The sequence below is a fragment of the Heterocephalus glaber genome, unplaced genomic scaffold, assembly GCF_053883595.1.
Source record: "Heterocephalus glaber isolate CG9 unplaced genomic scaffold, H.glaber_assembly_v1.0 deba00001442, whole genome shotgun sequence".
Classification (NCBI taxonomy): domain Eukaryota; kingdom Metazoa; phylum Chordata; class Mammalia; order Rodentia; family Bathyergidae; genus Heterocephalus; species Heterocephalus glaber.
Window position 1 is genome coordinate 10656816 of NW_028258296.1, and position 20284 is coordinate 10677099.

General features: G+C 35.5%; 1 protein-coding gene and 1 pseudogene across 1 annotated transcript in view; one reads left to right on the plus strand and one right to left on the minus strand.

The window, feature by feature from the left end:
• The window catches only part of Tnni3k (TNNI3 interacting kinase), a 330025-nt gene that overhangs the window by 87770 nt on the left and 221971 nt on the right, over positions 1 to 20284 (plus strand).
• On the minus strand, positions 283 to 1521 carry LOC106009129 (la-related protein 1B-like; annotated as a pseudogene).

Below are 20284 nucleotides of genomic sequence, written 5' to 3' on the forward strand. Positions count from 1 at the left end.
AAGACCTAATAATTTGGAAATGCTTCTCAGTCCTCTCTTTTCCTGTTTTTTATTGATCTGGACATAATTACAAATGCCTGGAAATGAAAAAATCTTGTAGTATTTCCACAATGATAAAAATTAACTTTCCCACCATGAAGAAAAGTAGCCTATGCAGCCCAGGCTGGTTACATAGAATTGGACAGCTCCTGTGATAACAGCAGTCCTCGAGTCTGTCTCACATCATCATCGCAAAGGTGATTATCTCCATTGTAGTGTTGGCCCAGTCTCCTCCACAGAGGATTGAGAGTAGACACCGTTGTACAGGAGACAGTTTGGTTGCTTTCATTTCCACAGCATGATTTTTTCCAATATTTACAATGGCACTTCAGTGAGTCACCTATTCCACTGCATATTCTGATCAAATGGATTCCAAGAGCATCAGTAGATCACCCCCCTGACTGAAAAAAGTTTAAGCACATATTTTTTTCCCCTCAAGAGTGAACATCTGATTGTGAGCAAAAGGCTTGGCCTGGTACAAACTCTGGACAATCAATCAGTTGAGACAAATCTGTTAGTGGCACAGTCAGTGGAGGAGGGCCTGGGATTGGCCATTTTTCTGGTTCTACCCTTTTTCTCATTTTCTCATCCACAATTACAACTTCTGTGCTATCCTTCCGTGCCTCTAAGGTGAGATTAAGGTTTGTGGTGAGAGCCTGAACATGGTGAAAACCAGAAATCAGAGAAATAGGCAAGAAACCTCATTCATCCATCTTTCTCCAAAGAAAGAAGTCTCGTTCCAAGTTTTCTATACTAAAGTAATATTCAATTTGATGTTTAATATATTCTTGAAGCAACGTTTCCTCCACAGGAAGCACCTGTACGCCTGTCCCATCATCACAGTAACGCATCATACTGGCAGTAAATCCCCTTTGAGATGGCTGATCAGTCCTTGCACCGTGTTCTCCATAAACATATGCATACTCAGAGTTCAGTCGAGGATTTCCTCTGCCTTGTCCTCTTCCCCATCCTCAGCCTCTTCCTTGGCCTCTAAAGGAACCTCGGATAGTGCCACCCTCACTTCTCACACTGGAGACTTCATCTTGATCATCTCTTTTTTCTCTATCTTGCCTCCAGCTTTGTGTATCATTTCTCCTATTATTATGTGCTGACTTATTTGCTTCAACTTGACATCTTGAGTTATTCTGGGATCCAGGTCTTTCTTGGCTGTCTGGCCTAAGCTCATCTAAGTGGAGTGGTACCCACTTGTGCTTATTAGTTCTCTTTCACTAATTACTTGATTGAGCCTCATCCTTACGTTTTCACCAGGACCGTTGAATTTTGTTTCCTCGTTTTCTTTGCTCTCACTGTTACTTCTCTTTTCAACCTTCTCTTCTTTTTCTTTTCTAATTTGTGGCTTCTTACTTCCTTGGCTTAGGATACTCTGAAATCCAGTGTTCACTAATTCACCTTGTGTTGGCCAAAGAGCCATATCGCTGAAATTGCTGGCCTTGGATTTCTTTGTCTTGAACTTTTATAGGTTTTGGGCACTGAGCTCAAGCCACCAAGTTCTTGCTAGGTACCCCAATCCAGTCTAGAATTCGCCATCCTTCTGTTTTAGCCTCTCCAGAAGCTGGAATTACAGCCCTGTGCTACCACACTCCCCACTCCTACCCAGGATATCTCCTTGCATCTGTTTCTTTGCCAGTACCATGCTGTTTATATCACAGTGACTTTATAGTACAGTTTCAAGTTGGGAATTGTGATACCTCTGCCATTACTCTGTTGCCTAGTATTGCTTTTGCTATTCTAGGTCTCTTCTGGTTCCAGATGAACTTTTGGATTGTTTCCACTAGTTCTGTGATATATGTTGCTGGGATTTCAATCGGTATTCTGTTGGATCTGTACAGCAGTTTTGGAAGTATGACCATTTTCACTATATTGGTTCTTCCTACCCAGTAACAGGGGATGTCTTTCCATTTTCTTATATTCTCTTCTATCTCTTTATTCAGAGTGCTGTATTTCCCAATGTAGAGGTCTTTTGCTTCCTTCATTAGATTAATTCCTAAATACTTTATATTTTTGGATGCTATTGTAAAAGAGATTGTTTGCCTAATTTCTCCTTCAGTGAGTCTATTTGTGTACAAGAAGGGTATTGATTTTTGAGTGTTGGCCTTGTATCCAGCTACTCTACTGAATCTGTCAATTAAGTCTAGAAGTCTTTTGGCAGAGTTTTCTGGGTCTTCTATGTGGAGTATCATATCATCAGCAAATAGTGAGATCAACTTCTTCCTTTCCTATCTTTATTCCTTTTTCTTTCTCTTGTCTAATTGTTGTGGCTAATGTTTCCAAAACTGTATTGAACAGGAGCGGTGATAGTGGATATCCTTGTCTTCTTCCTGATTTTAGCATGAAGGATTTCAGTTTTTGACCATTTAGTATGATTCTGGCTGTTGGTTTTTCATAGATAGCCTTTATGAAATTGAGATAAAAACCCTCTATTCCAATTTTCTGCAGGGTTTTTATCATGAATGGGAGTTGAATTTTATCTAATGCTTTTTCTCTATCTATTGAGATGATCATATGGTTTTTGTTCTTGACTCTGTTAATATAGTGTATTACATTTATTGATTTATGTATGTTGAACCATCTTGCATCCCTGGGATAAATCCAACTTGAGCAGGGTGCATGATCTTGATGACCCTCTGTATTCTATTTGCCACTATCTTATTGAAGATTTTTGCATCTATGTTCATTAGGGAGATTGGCCCGTAGTTCTCTTTTTTGGTTGGGTATTTCCTTGTTTTTGGAATCAAAGTAATACTTGCTTTCAGGAAAGAATTTAGAAGTATTGCTTTCCTTTCCATTTCATTGAAAAGTTTAAAGAGTAATGGCAATAGTTCTTCTCTAAATGTTTTGTAGAATTCATCAGTGAAGCCATCAGGACCTGGGTTTTTCTTTGTTGGTAGATTTTTAATTATGTTTTGAATTTCATTGATTATAATTGAGATGTTTAGAATTTTTATATCTTCTTCATTCAACTTTGGTAATTCATATGTATCTAGAAATCTGTCCATTTATTTTCTGTTTTCCATTTTATTAGAGTACAGGTTCTTGAAGTAGGTATTGATGACCCTCTGGATTTTTGCTGGATCTGTTGTGACTTCACCTTTTTCATTCCTAATTGCATATATTTGAGCATTTTCTTTCCTTTTTTCATAAGATTGGCTAAGGGTTTATTGATTTTATTTATTCTTTTGAAAAACCAACTCTTCGATTCATTGATTTTTTTGTATCATTCCCTTACTCTCCATTGCATTGATTTCTTCTCTGATCTTTATAATTTCCTGCCTTGTAGGAGCTTTGGGTTTGTCTTGCTCTTCTTCTTCTAGGAGCTTAAGTTTCAGAATTAGGTTGTTTATTTGAGCTCGCTCTGTTTTCCTAGTGTGGACATTCACTGCTATGAATTTCCCTTGTAGAACTGCTTTCATTGTGTCCCATAGATTCCTGTATGTTTTATTGGCATTATCATTTATTTGTAAAAACTGTCTAATTTCTTCTTTAATATCCTCTGTGTCCCGTTGGTTGTTCAGGAGAGTGTTATTCAATTTCCATGTGTTTGTCAAGTTCTTGAGGTTTCTTATGCTATTGATCTCCAGTTTAATTGCACTACAGTCTGATAATATACACAGGATAACTTCAGTTCCTTTGCATGTACTTAAATATGTTCTATGAGCTAGTATGTGGTATATTTTGGAGAATGACCCATGTGCAGTTGAAAAGAATGCATATTCTGATGTTGTGGGGTAGAACACTCTGTAGACATCTATTAAGTCCATTTGTTCAAAAGCTTGGTTCAGTTCTAGTTTCATTGTTGAATTTTTGTCTAGATGATCTATTTGTGACACTGGGGTATTGAGGTCCCCTACTACAATTGTATTAGTGCTTATTTGGTTTTTCATGTCCCCTAGTACTTGTTTTGTACAGTTGGGGGCATTAGTATTTGGTGCAAATATATTTAGGATTGTCATCTCTTCCTCTTGGATTGTTCCCTTTACAAGGATGTAGTAACCTTCTTTGTCTCTCTTAATTAGTTTTGGTTTGAAATCTACTTTGTCTGCAAATAAAATGGCTACCCCTGCATTTTTCTGGGCTCCTGTGATATGGAGAACTGTGTTCCATCCTTTAACTTTCAGTCTATGAATTTCTTTGTGAACTTCATGGGCTTCTTGTATACAGCATATTGTTGGATTTTGCTTCTTAATCCTTTCTGCCAGTCTATTTCTTTTGATTGGTGAGTTGAGCCCATTAACATTGATGGTTATAACTGATATGTATTGGCTTATCCTTGTCATGTCATTTTCATGTTGTTGGCTCTTTTATTTTTTATTTTTCACCCTCTCCCTTTAATTTCTTGCCTTGCCCAGTGGATTTGCTCTGTTGGGTCTTAAGGAGTTGTGACTTTCATTTTATTTTTCCAGGATATTGTTTAGAATTGGAGTGCTTGTTTAGTATTCATGAAATTTCTCAGGTGATCTTTGTCATGGGAGTATCTTATTTCCCCATCAATTTTGAAAGACAGTTTTGTAGGATACATCAGTCTAGGTTGGAGGTTGTTTTCTTTTAGGGCTTGAAATACCTCACTCCAGACTCTCCTTGACTTGAGGGTTTGTGTTGAAAAGTCTGCTGTGATTCTGATGGGGTTTCCTTTACAAGTGATTTGTTTCTTCTCTCTAACTGCTTGTTGTATTTTGTTCTTCTGTTGGGTTTCCAGGATCTTGGTTATTATATGTCTAGGTGTAGATTTTATTGATCATGGCTAGTTGGAGTCCTATATGCCTCATTTTCTGTATGTCAAATTCTTTTGCTCTGTTTGGGAAGTTTTCTGTCATTAATTCTGTGAACAGATTTTTTATGTCATTTGTACTTTCTCCTGCATTTTCATGGACTCCTATCAGTCTTATATTATTAGTCTTTGTGTTATCTAGGAGATGATGATTTGCTTCCTCATAGTTCCTTATTAGATTTAAGAGATCTCTCTTTTCATGGTCACTGACCGCCATCCTGTCTTCTATATCTGATATTCTGTCTTCAGATTTCCTCAGTCTGCTGTGTATGCTTTCAGTAGTTTTTAATCTCCTTGATATCTGTTTGAATCTGTTTCATGGATTCCATTTCTTTTCTATGTTGGGCATTCATGGTTTCCATCATGGTCCTGAACTCATCTATTTTTTTTATCTGTTTCTGTTCTAGAGTCTAATCATGTCTTTCATTCTGCTCAGCATTTCTGTAGTTATCTTATTTCTGTTTTAAATTTTTCTAGATCCTCATTCATCTGTTTTGTTGCTTCCTGTGCTATCAGTTCAGAGTGTCCAGGTGGTTAATTATTAGACTTTTCCACCTTGTTTCCCCCCCAAATTTGCCTTTGGTGGGCTGGAAGTCTGGGTTTGTGCCTTGCTTAAATGTCTTTTCATTTCCCTTTTTGTTGTTGGGACTAGTCTTTATTTAATTCCTGGGTTGATACTTCAATATTGCTTATTGCAAGTATCTTTGTTGCTTGTATTTAGAACCCTTACAGAATGATTGCTACTCAGAGGTGTCTTCCGGATATGGCTGGTCTTTAGGTTTTGAGTCTCTAATGACTCTAAAGCTATCTCATTTTCATTATACCTGGAAGGACCACTGATTAGATCAATCACAACATCTTAGCCCAAATGATACAATCAGCAACACAATAGCATCAAGCACAGCTTAGAAAATAACAATTTGTGATAGTTACTAATCTATCACCTTTAACTGTGTGAATTAAATCAAAATCAAGGACCAGCACAAAATATGTTTATAGTGAATAAACTCTTGAATATAGCAACTTCACCCTTCAGGATGGGAACTTAGATGGAGTTCGGGAAGGAAGGCTGGATAGGTAGAAGGATAGGGAAAGGTTAGTAGTGAGGCCAGAGGACAGAGGAAGATCACTCAAACTCTAGGAAACTGTTGAAGACAAGAGGAAAAGATAGAATGAAGGAACAAAGATGAGAACAGAACAACCTAACAGCAATAGGGAGGCTAGAAACTGTATTTACTTTCCTTTAAAACTAATGACAATCCAGAGAAGCAATAAGAGAAGAAAAGAAGAAGAAAGAAGAAATCCAAATTAGGGCCAGAACAGGAACAAAAAGGGAGATGAAGAACAATGTGGGAGAAGGAGAGGGCAAGAGAGAGAGAAAAAAAGAAGAAAAACAGGAAAAAGAAAAAGAAGAGAAAAAAAGAAAAATTTGAAAAGAGTATAAAAATAAAGTTTAAAAAATTAAAATTTTAAAAATTAAAAATAAGAAAAATATAATAATTTTGAGAATAACAAATACGGAATAAAAATGAAAAGCCTTCTTCAGGGTATGTCTCTGCTGTCACAATAGAGAACATGGGCAGCAGTGTGCAGATACAAGTCAATTAGTCTCAGTAAACCAGCAGTAGACCCGTGAGATTCAGGCTGATTTCTGGCGGCTAGTCCCATGTTGAGCTCCCTGCCCTCCTGCAGGGTTGAACTCTGCAAGGTTCTACTGCAGGTTCCTGCTACCCTTCCCCTTAAGATAGTCCAGGTTCCAATGGGAGGCGATGTTCCCTCCAACTTACCCACTGTGCTGTTCTGGTGTGCCTTTATTGAAGAGATTTTCTTCACTTTTCTAGTGGGGTTCAATTTTCATCAAGGAGCCTGACAAAGGCCCTCTTTCTGTTGTTCACTTCTGCTCTATCTTCTGGAGCTCAGGACAATGGCCTTTATGACCCCCTGTGTCTCTGCAGTGTGGAACCAGGTACCAACGCAGCCAGGAGGCCAGAGGCAGAGGCGGGGGGAGTGGGGGAGGTGTTGTTGCTCTGAGGCTGGGTGAGGGCCGGGGGCGGGAGCCCCAGCTTCACATGGCTGAAATCCTCACTTTCCACTCGCTGCTAGTAGCTCCCATGTAAAAGATTTTTAACCTCCCTCCCTCCCTCTCTCTCTCTCTCTCTCTCCCCTCTGTCTCCCTGTTGTATAACTTGTCATTTCAGAGCACGCAACATTATTTATATCTGATGCGTGTCCTGAAATTTTGCAAGCAAAGAAACACATCCTGATTTGTGAAAGGTCCCCCCAAAAATGGACATTTTAGGCTTCTATAATTCAGTTATAGAAGATATACCAAGAACCAAATAACCTAGGGAATGTACATCATTAAACATTTTTATTTAAATATCACCCTAGTTAATATCATTAATGATCAATAAATATTCTAATCACTCATTAACATTAACTTTATAAATTTCTATACTTGGTTTGAATAATCATTCATAGTTCTATAATGGTGAAGTTTGATATACCATCATGTCAAATGGCTAAGTTTCTGAAATTAAATATTTATTTTTTCCAATTTTTTGCTTTTTTAGTACACATCTGCAGAACATAACTCTCACATTCCTCATGGGGAGTTGGTACATGGACATAATACATCTCAATTCTTTTTTCAACCCTCTCTCTTCTATCTCTTGGTCCCATTTGCAAAAGATTTGTCTCCCTATATTCTATCATCTATCTTATTTTGCTCATTATTTATGGTTTGAGTTTCTCATATAAGAGAACCATGTGCTATTTAAGCTTGTGTGTCTGATTTACTTCACTTAATATTATGCTCTCAAGGTCTTTATAACAAAGAAGTACTCCATTGATTATAAATACCACATTTTCTTTATCCATTCATCTGTTGATGGACATGTGCCACTTCCAAGATTTAACTATTATGAACTGTGTTGCTATAAACATAGGCATGCATGCATAATATGATATGATATATTTAACTCTTCTTAGAAGATTCCTAGAAAGGGGATAGGTGGGTCAAATGGAATTTCTATTTTTAGTATTTTATGAATCTCTGTACCGTTCGTACTCATTTACATTCCCACTAACAATGTAGATGAGTTACTTACCCTCAAAGCCTCACTAGAAGTTGTTATTTGATTTCTTCATGAAAGCCATTCTTTCTGGAGTAAGATGGAATGTCATTTTTATTTTAATATGCATTTCCCTAATGGCCAGAGATGGTGCACATTTTTTCATGTATTTATTGGCCATTTGTATTTCTTCTTCTGAGAACTGTTTGTTCATTCCAATTGCCTCATTTTTGATTAGATCTTTTACTTTGAGAGCTCTAATTTTTTTGAGTTTTTCATATATTCTAGATATTAGTCCTTTGTCCAAGAAAGAGTTGGCGAAATTCTTTTCCATTCTGTAAGTTGTATCTTCGCTGTCTTAGTCTCTTCACCTTTGTTGTGCTGGTGTTTAATTTGATATAATCCCATTTATTGATTCTTGATGTTATTTCCTATGTTATATGGGTTCTGTTCAGAAAATTCTTCACTATGCCTATGTTTTACCTATTTTATCTTCCATCAGATTATTTCTGTTTAAACATTTAGATCTTTGATCAATTTTTATTTTAGTGTAGTATAAGGTGAGACATATGTATCTTGGGTCAATCTTCTGCATATGGATAGCAGGTTCCCAGCACCATTTCTAAAGAAGCTGTCTTTATTCCAGTGTATGTTTTTTAACCCTTTGTCAATGATCAGAAAGCTGAATGGGCCTAGGGTTGTTTCTGCATCCTTTATTCCATTCTATTGAAATAAATGTCTGTTTTGTGCTACAGCCATATTAGTTTTTGTTTGTTTGTTTTGTTCTGATTTTTAGCATTATAGATTTACAACATAACTTGAAATCTGGGGTTGTGATGCTTCCTGCTTTGGTCTTGTTCCCTGGGATTGTTTTTGCTCTTCTGTTATGTTCTTGTTCCATATGAATTTTAAGATTGTTTTCTATAATTCTGTGAGGAATGCTGTTCATATTTTGATTGCAATTATATTAAATCTATATTGGTTAAGTTAGTTTTGGAAATATGGCCGTTTTTGCTATATAAATTCTGTCTATCCAGGATGAAGTTATATCTTTCCATTTTCTGATGTCTTCTTTAATCTCCTTTCTCAGAGTCCTGTAGTTTTCATTGTAAAGGTCTTGGTTATGTTAATTCTGAAGTATTTAATTTTTCTTGATGTTATTATGAATGGTATTGTTTTCCTTATTTCTTTCTCAGCTAGTTCATTATGGGTGGGGAGGAATGCTATTGAATTTTTTATGTTGATTTTGTATCCTGGTACATTGTTGAATTTTGTTATTACTTCCAGGAGTGTTTTGGTAGAATTTTGGGGGTCTTCTGTGTAGAAGATCATATCATCTACAAATTATGATAACTTGAGTTCTTCTTTTTCTATACATATCGCATTTATTTTTTTCTCTTCCCTGGTTGCTCTGTCTAATATTTTAGTACTGTATTGAACAGGAGTGTTGATAGTGGACATCCTTTTCTGTCTCTCATTTTACAGGAAAAGCTTTCAGTTTTCCCTGTTTAATATGATGTTGGCAATAGGTTTACCACAAATGGCTTTTATCAGATTGCAATAAAGACCTTTTATACTTAAGTTCTTTGGAGTTTTTATCATGAATGTATGTTAGATTTTTTCAAAAGTCTTTTCAGCATCTATGGAGATGATCATATGATTTGTTTTCTGGCTTATATTTATGTGATATATTATGTTTATTGATTTGCACATGTTGAATTATACCATTATCCATGCATTAGTGGAATAAAGCCTATTTGATCATGATGTATAATCCTTTTGGTGATTTGTTGCATTCTGTTTGCTGGTACCTACTTGAGGAAATTTGTGTCTTAAGTTCATTAAGAAGATTGATCTGTACTTCACCTTTTTGATTGGATACTTGTCTGGTTCTGAAGTTAGGGTAACGCTAGCTTTCAGGAATGACTTTAGAGGTACTCCTTTGCTTTCACTTTGAATAAAGAGTTTTAGGGATATTGGCATTAGATATTCCATGAAGTTCTTGGAAAATTCAATGGTGAATCCATTGGGCCCTGGACTTTTCTTAAGTGGTAGGTTTTTTATTACTGCTTCAATTTCATTACCTCTTACTAGATTATACAGGGTTTTAGATCTTGGTTCAGTTGTTGTAGTTCATATGTATCTAGGAATCTATCCATTTCTTGTGATTTCTCCATATTATTGGATTATGGGTTTTCCAAGTGGTTTCTAGCAATCTTCTGGATTTCAGTGTTGTCCATTTTGATTTCACCTTTTGAATTCTTAATTGCATTGATTTTGGTTTTTCCTTTTTTTCATAAGATTTGCTTATTTGATTTGCTTATAAGATTTGTTTATTCTTTTAAAAAACAGCTCTTTAATTCATTGTATTTTTTAGTGCCGATTTCATTAATTTCTGTTCTTATCTTTATAATTTCCTCCTGTGTACTAGCTTTGGACTTGGATTTTTCTTGTTTTTCTAGAGTCATCAGGTGCATCATTTCTTTGGGCCTCCTCTGTTTTTCTGATGTGGGCATTCCCAGCTATCAACTTTGTCCCATAAGTTCTGGTCTGTTGTACTGGCATTATCATTTGATTCTGGGAACTGTCTCACTTCTTCCTTGATTTTTTTTCTATGACCTATTGATTATTCAAGAGTGTTTTGTTTAATTTCACTGCAATTGGCTAATTTCTGTAGTACCTTTTGCTGTTGATTTCTAGTGAAGCTAAGCTTCTATTGTACAGTCTTAAATAACTAAGACTCAATTTAGGATCACTACATCTTCTCTGACTTTCAGAAGTGGTTTTCTCATAAGTAGAAACACGAACTCTATGCCCTCAATTACTGAATATGCCCCGTGTTGAGGAATACTTTTATTAAAGGTAAAGAGGCAGTCTTTTATTGTCTATGCTTTTGGTCTCAAGATTGGAACAACATAATAGACTGTGCCTGGTAGTCAATGGTCTTATAGTCTCAAAGGCACTGTTCTAAGCACATATCAGTTGTAAGGAGTGGTGTAAAAGCATCAGCTTGAGTGCTATTTTTTTTTCACTCAGGCCTTTGCTATAGACTGTATTAGCTATTGTTAAACATTAAGTATTTCTCGTGGGGTAAGGTAGAAATACATAAGCAAGAAAAGCATTATATGCTAATAAAAATGTAAATGAGATGTTCACTAACTTGTTGCCCTGGAAAATGATAAAAGAAACATTACCTGAAAAATTAGATTCAAAGATTATTGCTAATCAAATTAACCTGAAATCAGAAATCTCTTTCCAACCATTGAATGGTGTTAATGTGCCTGTCTGTATCAACCCATCTCTGTAAAGAGTTGGATACCAGTATCCTGGGTCATATGTATATAGGTAGACAGACAGACAGACAGACAGATAGATATGATATGATATGATATTATGCAGTAAGCCTACTAAGCAGAAATAATTTGTATTATATACTTATAGCTGTTGATAAGAATCAGTTATATTCTTAATGCATCTACACTTAACCTCATTTTTTTCATGTCATATTTTCTAGTAGGAACTTGACAGTTGAGTTATGAATCAAGGTTTCTATAGCTTGCTCAAGTCACATCCCCAGAGTTGCAGGACCTCCAAGCTCCATGTTTCATAGAACAAGAAATTCTCTTTCTTCTTTCTCTCAATTAGGAAGACACTGGAAGTTCAGTATTATCTGCCTGATCATTGAATACAGTAGTCAAATAGATAGTGGGAGCTATTTTATCTCAGGGATGATCATTCTAGAACGGCATTTAGAGAGTTAATCATCAAGTACTTTTAATGTTTGATCTTTCCTATGATCGTTGTATGAATTATTCTTCTTGATAGCTCCCTTTAATAGATCCCCAAAGACCATTTAGCAACTTCCTGAGGTTGGTGTCGAGGGAGACAGAGTCTAAAGCCCCATGATTGCTCTCAGCAGCTGTTCTCTTGTCCTCTCACGGTATCTCTTCTGAGATGTTCCTCAAAGGCGTTTGGCACCTCTGCCTCTTATTTTTCTTGTACAACTGTATATCAGACCAATACAGTTAGTATAAATCAAGGAACTTTTAAGAGAAACACACAAAGCCTTTCAGAGTTATTCTGAGAAGCAATTCAGTGTAACCCCTTGTGACATCTTTAACCTTTCTGTCCTTCCCTTTTTTGTTTTGTATCCTGAAGCAGATTATAGGCTACTAACTCTCTTAGCTCTAGGCTAAGCTGTCAAATAATCACTTTAGGCCTCCAGACCTGAGCAAGTTCTTCTAGGATTTGGAGAACTGTTCACATAATTCCTTCTTGAAAGGTATATGTTGAGCTATCTAGAAGACTTGCGAAAAATTTCAAATTAAAGGGTATAAATGGTAATAAATGCCAAACTTTTGTCCAGAATTATCAAAGATATTAATTTTCTTTGCATTACTATAATTATCCACCTGGAATTCATGACTCCTAAGGCTTATGTATCAATCATTTACTGTGTACTTCCTTCTAATAATTCCTAAAGGTGTATTAGGCTTGATAAACCTAAAATACATCTACCAAGGGATTCACAAGTAATGATCCAGCTTTCCTATGTTTGCAGCCACAACCCCTGATAGGCTTTACTTTGCAAAGCATACTCTTATTTACCTGCTCCGCACTTAAGCACTCCATGTTTTCATCACAGTATAATCTCTTTATTGCTTGTTTCTCGCACCCATCTTCAAAGCCAAACTGAGGGGGAACCTTTATCAAACTTCTCAATTTTCTAACCAGAAATGTTTCCATGCTGTAAACAACCTGACCATTTCACATACCTTTCAAGTGGCATGTAACATTGCCTATTTTATAAGCGTGGCTTTATTTGATCATTTTATTATACCTGTTTTTTGAATATAAGAACTGTATGTTAAAAATCTTCATAGTCTTCATAGGTTCCAGGAATGTGTCTTTGAACATTACATTTTTAATAAATGTTTTCTGAGTAACTAAATCTATGATTATTCAAGTGTTTTAGAAATTATACAGGATGAGGAAGAAATTATTTCTCATTTCCACAAAGGCAGAAGACATTATAATGATACCTTTCTTGAAGACAGTGGTTTACAAAATCACAAGCAATTTTCATGAATAGCTTCATACAAATTAGTCTTATAAAACCTATAAAATGAAAAGAAATATCACAGTCTATACAAAAAAATGTAATGGCACTCAAGATGGCAGAATAGCAGTTTTCAGTGCATTTTCTCTCATAGAAATAACAGTGTAAGCAATGACACACACACACACACACACACACACACACACACTCCTTCACAAGACCTAAGGATTCCAAAAGAGAGGTGACGGCAATGAAGCCAAACACGGAAATAAGAAAAATCACATTGAAGAAGTTAGGAAGGGCAGTTTTACACTGGGGGTGTATGTGACAGTTATCCCTCTCATAACCCCAACCAATGCAGTGCTCAGAGAGGTAGCCTACCAGATGAGAAAGACAGTGAAGAGAGTCCCCAAATTCTCCATGGCCCTAGCACCTAGCCTGCTCAGGAACTACAAGAAACAGGTTAGATATTGTGGCCATGGGTTTCATTGCTTTCCCCACCAGGCTTCCCCTTTACGGCCTTGTGGCTAGAGGTCCACCCCAACACCAGGCCAGCCCTCACAGAATGAAGCTTCAGACCAATTCCAGTCCAATCTCCAAGCCTACCCCTACTCTAACCCCATCCCGCTTCCGGAATATTCCCCTATGAGACTAAGTTTCGTGCTGGCCTCACCCATTCAACTCTTAGACTAAACCCACAGCTAGACTAGCTGATGGGGTCTCAAACTCCAAGTCAGCCCCTGCAGATACTAGTACTAGACCATCCCCTGTGCACTTAGGCACCAAGGCTCCTTATGTGGACCATAGGTCTAAGCCAACACCAGTGGACCAAGCTTCAGGCCTAGCCCAAGAACTAGAAACTAGGCTGGCCCCAGGTACCAAGTCCATTCACCCACTGATTTAAGAAATAGGCCAAGAAGTGTGCCTATGACCTCACCCAGTGACCCTTCCAGAATCTCTGGACATGTTGACTGGTAAAGGACTTTCCTTTCTAAAGCCAACCCAGAAAGAATAAAAATGGCACTGTTTTTTAAATGCACAAGTGCCAATATAAGTCTGCAGGGATCACAAATGATCAGGGAAACACAACACTATCAAAGCAACAAAATAAAACTCCAATAACTGACACTACAGAATTGAAGAATTACAGACTGCCTGGTATAAAATTCAAAATAATCACCCTAAAGAAGTTCTGTGAGCTACATGAGAGGACAAATACACAACTTTAAAAATCATGGAAATAATAAATGGCTGTAATTAATAATCCAGCAAAGCTCAAAAACCATTAACAAGAACCAAATAGAAATACTAGAGGTGAAGAACACATGACTGAAGTAAAAAATTTCACTAAAAGCTTCAACAGCAGACATCGTCAAGTACGGAAGGAAGAACTGTCATGCTCTAAGATAGATCATTTAGAATTACCCAGCTGGTGGCAGGGGGAGGAGTGGAGAAATTCTGTGGGATTTTGGTGCACCATCAAAGAAACCAATATATGCATTATGGAAGTTCAAGAAGAAGCAAAGAAAAAGAAGGGAGAATAAAGATCATTTAAAGGAGTAATGACAGAGAACTCTAAATCTAAACAGAGAAATGAGCATCCAGTATACACAAAGCACACTGAACCCCAAATTGATTGCATATGAAGAGATAGTGACCATGACGTAACCAAATTCTCAAAAGTCAAGGAGAAAGGATTTTGAAAGTAGCAACAGAAAAACAACTTATTATGTACAAAGAAAGTCTCATAAGATAGTTTTCCTTTTACAAAGGTGCCAAGAACACACATCAGGGCAAAGACAGTCTCTTCAGCACAATATTGAGAAAATTGGTATTTACATGCAAAAAGATGAAATTGAATCCTTACCTCACACCAAATGAAATTTTCAAGTCAAAATGGATTAAAAGCTTAAATGTTAATATCTGAATCTATAAATTTACTACAAGAAAAATAGGCAAACACCTTCTTAACATTGCTCTGGGCAGTGATTTTTTGGACATGACTCTCAAAGTATAAGAAACAAAAGCAAAAATAAATAGAATTGCATCAAATTAAAAAGCTGCTACACAGCAAAGGAAACAAGAAACAGGGTGAAATGATAGCCTTCAGAGTAGGAGAAGATATTTATAAGCCATATATCTGGTAAGAGGTCAATATTCAAAATATATAAAGAACTGAAGCAACTCAACAAATAGACAATAAATAACCCAATTTAAAAATCAACAAGGGACCTATATAGACATTATTTTGAAATTATACATAAATAGAAATTTGGTTCAAGAAAAATGCTTAACATCACTAATAAGAAAATGCAAATCAAATCTAAAAATTGTAATATTACCTCATAATTGTTAGAATGGATATTACCAAAAAGATAAAAGATAAAAGATAACAAGTGTTGACAAAGATGTTGAGAAAAGTGAAACTTTCATACTCTGCTCATGGGAATGTTAATTGACATAGCTGAAACAGTATGAAATTCCACCCAAAAAATAAAAAAATAGGACTTCCATCTGAGTTAGCAATCCCACTTCTAGATATATTTATATATATATATATATATATGGATGTATATAGATATATCCAAAGGAAATGAAATAAGTATGTCAAAGAAACACCTGCACCACTATGTTAATTGATGCATCATTCACAATAGCCAAGATATGTAATCAAACTAAGTGTATTTCCATGGATTAATGGACAAAGAAAATAATATCTATATATGTACAATAAAATATAAAGCTAAAGGGGAGAGTGGGTCAAGGAAGGGGATGGGGAGGAAATGATTAAAGTAAGTTATATGCATGTAAAATCTGACAAAATATTAATAACTTGTATAATCAATCTTCATAATCAATATGTACTAAAAAGTGAGGGGAGAAAACGTTATCATGGGAGGAAAGAAAAGGGCATTTACTTGGACAGTTTTTATTAAGTTTTAAAGGTTTGGTTATTGCTTCTCTATATTATATTACTCTGCATGACAACATCCAAACTCTTTTCTCTTAATATTCAAGTTTTTATGGTCTTCTTCTAGGAAATATATGCCTAACTTTGCTTCCAAATTTAGCAATATGTTTAAAGTCATTCCTGGGCTTTGGAACAAACCTGAATTGACATCCCAGCTTCACTGTCTACCCGCCAAGTGACCACAGCCTCTTGCATTAGGTCTCTAAGCTTTAATGTTCACATTCATGCAGTGTATCCTCTCTCACCTCATAGTTCAGCAACCTGGGTGATAAAGAGTTGGTGAAGATGTTGAACATTTTTTCATATATTTATTTGTTGTTTTTACTTCTTTGTCTGAGAAATGTCTGTTCATTTCGGATGCCCTTTTTGAATTGGGTCTTTGAATTTGGGGGGTCTGAGTTTTTTCAGTTCTTTATATATTCCCAATAGTAGACCTTTGTCTGGGGTACAACTGCTAAAACTTTCTTCCACATTGTAGGTTGTCTCTTAGCTCTTTTGGTAGTTTCTCTTGCAGTGGCAGTGCAGAAGCTTTATAATACAATGAGATCCCAGTTGTTGATTCTTTGTGCTAGCTCCCATGCTACTGAAGATTTGTTGTTCGAGAGATGCAGATGAAAACAACACTGAGATTCCACCTCACCCCAGAAAGAATGCCTGCTATCAAGAAATCAACAAATAACAAATGCTGGTGGGGGTGTGGAGAGAAAGGAACCCTTCTCCATTGTTGGTGGGAATGTAGATTGGAGTAACCGCTGTGGAAGTCAGTATGGAGATACCTCAAAGAACTAGGACTACAGGTCCCATTTGACCCAGCTATTCCCTTACTGGGAATCTTCCCCAGAGAATTAAAAGAATCATACCACAGCAATATTTGTGCACTTATGTGTATAGCAGCACAGTTTGTAATAGCTAAAGCTTGGAAACAGCCCAAGTTCCCATCGACTGGAAACTGGATAAAGAAGATGTGAGGTTTTTTTTATAAAATGGAGTACTACTCAGCCATAAAGAATGAGAAACTAGAGACATTTATAGCCAAATGGATGCATATTGAGGCCATACTCTTAAGTGAAATAAATAGGACACACATGTGTAAATACTGAATAGTTTCTCTAGTGTGAGAAATTGAAAGTGTAAATAAGGATGAAAATGATTAAAATGAATAATTGATAATTTGAAATAGGAAAAGGTCCAAGAGTTTGGGGATGGTGGGAGGGGAAGTGGAAAGGGAAGAAGGGAAAAGAAATATTATGAGAAAGAAAAAAAAATGGAATCAAAGTCTTTTTAATTAGGGAAGGATGGAGGGGGTGAAGGGTGCACAGGTAATGGGAGAAAAAATAAGAACTAAGATACATCATGTTCTGGTACAAACGCCCAATGATAAATGTAAATGTATACCTAAAATGTACATATATATATATAAAGTTGGTGAAGATTAAATGAGCTGATGTATGTGAAGCAGTGCATTGTCTGGCACAGATCAACTGTCCATTAACTATTGACCATTGTAATTTAAAACATCTACATTTAAAAAATGAGTTTTACAATAACACAAATGCACCTGGTGCTTTTATGTCAAATACAATTAGCCAGGTACAGGGGCAGGGGATTTAGCTCAGTGGTTCCGCCGCCTGCCCCACAAGCACAAGGACTCAAGTTCGATCCCCAGTACAAAAAAAAAAAAAAAATTAACCAGGTTCAGAAAGATAAATATTGCATGGTATTACCTATATGTGGAATCTAAAAAAAGTTAAAATCATAGAAGCAGAAAATAGAATAGTAGTTGGCAGGGATTTAGGTAGAAAAATGGGGAATTTTATTAAAAAGATACAAAGTTTCAGTTATGCAGGATGCATAAATTATGGAGAACTTATGTACAAAATACTATATTACATAGTTGAAATTTGCTGAAAGAATAGATCTTGAATGTTCTTACCATAAAAAGAAAGTTAACTGTGTGAGATGATGAATATGATAATTATCTGGATTGCGATAATCATTGTACAATTTGTGAGTATACATCACTTTGTACACAATATATAGATACATTTTATTTGTCAATTATGTCTCATAAAATGGAAAAAATAATTTTTAAAAAACTAAATGTACAGCAAATTAAAATTATATATGAGATTATGGGAAAAAATACATGTGCTGGAAGATAAGGGATAAAGTAAGATTGCCTTTTCGTCTTCTCTCTATATATATGGTATTCAAGCAAAAATGAATATACATTTAAATAATTTATTTTGTTATTATGGATATAAATTTTTTAAAAGCAGCCAAAGTAAAGTTATTTTTGGTTAAAGGAATATAAAGAAAAGTTAACTAGAAAGCTATTTTTTACAATTGACCTTGTAAAGCCATTTAAATTGTTCAAATTATGGCTCTCTGCTGCTTTGGTAAAATTTTTAAAATTGAAAAATGATGATCAAGTTTTTCTTTAAAATTTTCTGTTGAAAATCTGCCTCTTTGTCTTTCCTCATTTCTATACCTTTGACACACTTGAAATATAAAGGGGGCATTTGAACTTAGTCTAATGATAAAATTTGACCCTAATAAAAGAAAGCAACAAGGTTTAAATTTATCCTAGTCCACAAAATAAGAAGTTCCACACACCCATAGGGAGCATCATCAATCTTTTAGGTCTGCATGTATCTCCCAATGACTTGGCTGAACTTTTCTAATCTCCATTCTAATCAATAACGTTGTCTCCACTCTAACACCAGCATTGTGCTTTCTGGCATAAAATCAGTTCCTAAGCAGTCACAGAGCCTCTGCATCGATAGCTTGTGATCCATTTGCAAACTGTCAAGATAAATAAAGATCTTCAGATTATTTATACCTGTCCCCCAACCTCATACTCAGAGAATTACTTTAAGTCTAGTCCTTTTCCAACTTGATTTTATGTCTTGCAGCCTAATAGGTTGCCAAACTGAATCCACAAGTTTCATAGCAATAATAATAAAAAGGATTTAGATGTACTATTCTGAAGGGACTGTCACTTGGTTAACAAGGGGTACTCCATAAGCAATTGTGATAACACGGTTCCTTCAAACTCTAGTCAGACAGCTCTGAAATTAAAACAATTTGAAGTAAAAGTCTGGATTTCTGTAACTTGATTCTTACTTTTTCTATTAACTGCTTAAAGCTTTTCTAGGAATCCCATGAAAAGTAGAAATGTCCTGTGAAACATCAAGCCAATTTAGTAATCTTAAACTAAGCAAGTACTCTGTATCTGTCATACGTGAAGAAATACATTAGGCATATATACATTATATATATATGCATTAGGCAGGAATAGGGTGCATTTTTTGTTAACTTATTTTTGCCATTTTACATTTCATTTTGCAAATCATCCAGTCCGAACCCTCAATGGACCTTATAGAATAGTAGGAATTTTTGTTTATTTTATTAGTTTACTGAGTCTTTTAAAATCTCTCTGAACTCACATAATATTTTTAATTGAACAAAAGTCAGTAAAGATATATGAAAAATAAATTTAGCTTTAAAGTATTGCTTTCAAAATTGTGATGAATACTTTCTGGACTTTAGATCTTAAATATTTGCATCTCTTTTTAGCCAGCAACTACAATTCCTTGTGATTTATTTTATGGAAATAAGAGATTTGCTTACAGGGGTGGTCGTGAACAATAAATAAACAATCTAAATGTTCTACATGTAATATTGATTAAATTTAAAGAACACAAAGATGCAATAGGATTCAATGAGATCATTAAACATAACATTGTTTTGCCATCAGAAACAACCTATAAGGAATTGTGAAGCAGATAAAATGTTAAGCCTTATTGTTACACTAAAGTTTATTTCTCTTTATAGTTTGTCTTATTACCAGAATGAATACATTTTCTTAAATATTCAGATTTAATAAATGGCTAAAAGTGACACCCACTTACTCTTTCCTAAAGGCAACTACTATTTTGTTTAATACTTTTAGCTTTTTATACGTACCTTTTTCAAAAGTGGGATCACAAGTAATGATTCAATAACATCCCTTTCTTATGCAGTAATATTTTACACAGTTTTCATGTGTGTAGCACATTCTTTTTAAAGATTGTTTTATTCAAAAAGTCTCATGCATACAAAAGATACACATATTTTATTGCTGTATCTCACAGAGAACTTTAAAAAATAACTGTAGCGGACACACACATGGCTACTACCCGGTTCCTTTGAGGAACTTCATGTGCTGTAGGTTTATATCTCTCTTCTTCCCTGAAAGTGATCCTGTCTCAATATCCATTTTCCTGTCTGTCTCTCCTTTATCTTGATTATTCCTTTACTTTCCCAGATATTACATGTGTGTATGTTTCCCTCTCTATATATATGTATATATT